The sequence below is a fragment of the Branchiostoma belcheri genome, unplaced genomic scaffold (assembly GCF_001625305.1).
Source record: "Branchiostoma belcheri isolate BF01 breed outbred unplaced genomic scaffold, Haploidv18h27 scaffold300, whole genome shotgun sequence".
In the NCBI taxonomy this organism is placed as follows: domain Eukaryota; kingdom Metazoa; phylum Chordata; class Leptocardii; order Amphioxiformes; family Branchiostomatidae; genus Branchiostoma; species Branchiostoma belcheri.
The window spans coordinates 169672-171972 of NW_017803911.1; the positions used below are offsets into that span (position 1 = coordinate 169672).

Consider the following 2301-nt stretch of genomic DNA (forward strand, 5'->3'; position numbering starts at 1 on the left):
CAGAGAAGGTAGCCGGCCGTCGAATCTCAAATTGGCCACTTTGACCCTCTCCGCCGGCGGCCAACCTTCTCTGGCCAATTCATACCCTGTTTATGCCGATTTCTACGATTTATTCAGCCCGCAAAAGAATTAAGTCTGGTGGAGACTATGCAGATCCGATCCCCCTCCATTTTATTGAATACACTACAGCTTACTCTCCAAGCAGAGGTAGGGTTTTGGGGGTATTTTTAGCGTGTTTTTAGGCTTTTTTTATCGGGGTTTCTCTTTTGCACTGATTTTTTCCCCACCAAACCCAACTTTCAGTGCAAAAGAGAAACCCCGATAAAAAAGCCTAAAAACACGCTAAAAATACCCCAAAACCCTACCTTTGCTTGGAGAGTAACTACAGCTATGAGACCAGGCAAACACTCTCAGCACTTGACTTGAGACACCCCCAATCTGGCCCCCAACAGCTAATCACCCTGCACGCAGCAAAGTTATGTCCTACAAACAACATTATCAAACTCTAATCACGTTATCAAACTACATTTTTCATAAAACCGATCAGAATTAGATTCCCAAGTCAATCTGAGAGGGACCTCTTAAATAATAGATCACAACGCAGCTTCTGATTCGATCATTGAGAAACCTTTTTTATGAAAATGGCAACTAACGAGGTAAAATGTGCGTTTCTGGTGCCTGATATTAACCCCGTCCCTCGTGACTCATCTAATGGGCTTCAGAGTTTCCTGAAAACAGGATATCGATATCGGAGAGGAAACTCACAGAAAAACTTTCCTGAAAACAGTTTCTCCAAAAGAAACATCACAGCAAAACTTTCCTTACCCTGAAAACCATCCTAAGCCTTAAAGCCATGATCTCCAATACCAATAGAGAACTCACCGGAAAACTCAACGGGAAACTTACAGGAAAAGTCAACAGGAAAACTCACAAGTGTGAACCTGTTGTTTATATTCCTTAATAGTCACTCCAGCCAGGAATCCTTGATCACTCACATCCAGGATAATCATATCTTCTCGATCCGCACGTATACAAATGGTTGCCAACAGACAGCAGCAATATAAACAATGTTACAATCTAATCCACCATACCATCCGATCCAAATGGAGGTCCCGTGTTTGGGACAGCCACACCCCACGCACGTAAAAGAACCCACCGCACTTATCGAAGGAGTAGGGGACCTTCCCGGTGTGAGTGGTTCAAACCTTACAGTCTGGTCTCAGGCGTGACGATCTTGAAGTGGTGATAGTCACCTGTTAAGTCAATCCTTCCACAAATGTGGTAAATCGTCATAAATGAATAGATAAATACCTACCACTCAAAAGCACCCGATGGTCCCGATCAGATTTGAAGCTCAGACGGCAGACAACCTTCTTCTGTCAGTGATCCACTCTGTCAGCTGGTTTTGTTTCAGCCGAACGTCGACGTCATTTCCGACCTCTGGATGGAGTCCAAGTTTACTTCCCGACCTTGGCCGCTAAGAAACCTTTGGGGAGAGTGCCTGCGTTTTGGTTTGTACGTGTTCAGAATGAGTAAACGGGATGACGACGTCGATAATTTTGTCATGGTGGGTTCACCGTTGAGTCATTTGGCAATCAATGATTTTGTACACGAAACGCACTAAGTTACATTAGGAAAGTCATGGTCTGCTCTGTTAATTCTTACTCAAACTCTTAGTCACATTCACATACATGTACTACTAGTATATGGTGACAGGAGCAGAGCAGACCATATGAAACTGCAACATTATATAACCCAACACCAGTCACCATGGTGACGAACATCAACAAATCATGTCATTGGTCAGGTCATAGGTCACTGGAGAAGAAGAAGAGGAAGAAACTGAGCAAAAACAATATGTTTTCCTTCGGTAAACATAATTATCTACATTGTGGTTAGAACGAAAGCTACTAGCATTCAGGGCAAGCTCAATTGTCAAGTTCCAACTGTCTGTATCTCCTGTATGTATTCTTGCTGGGGTCTTGTAGCTATGATCAGCATGAAAGTTCATCTGAGTTGGTAAATTACATTATGCAGAATTTTAAACTGTTCGAGACGGGGGGCGATATCGACTTCAGACAACCTTTGACCCTCTGCTGACGTCACACGTGGGAAAAATCACGTGTTCACAGCATTTGGGTCAGATAGCTGAGGAAGACTGAGTGATTCAGTCGAAAATTCCGGTGATTAAAATTTATGAGTTGGAGAACAGTTTAAAAGTCTGCATATTGTAGCTATGATGTTATTCCCCAGCACTTCGTGATGATGTTTCTGTTTTTCACACGCAACCAGCAGGTAGGG

At 43.2% G+C, this 2301-nt stretch overlaps 1 protein-coding gene across 1 annotated transcript in view; it reads right to left on the reverse strand.

Annotated features, from left to right (window-relative positions):
* LOC109474327 overlaps positions 1-1718 on the reverse strand; it is a 7798-nt gene extending 6080 nt beyond the window's left edge. Inside the window, exon 1 of the mRNA XM_019774615.1 lies at positions 1316-1718. The gene's annotated coding sequence lies outside the window, so the exon portion shown is untranslated. The remainder of the gene's footprint in view (positions 1-1315) is intronic.
* Between the last annotated feature and the right edge of the window lie 583 nt (positions 1719-2301).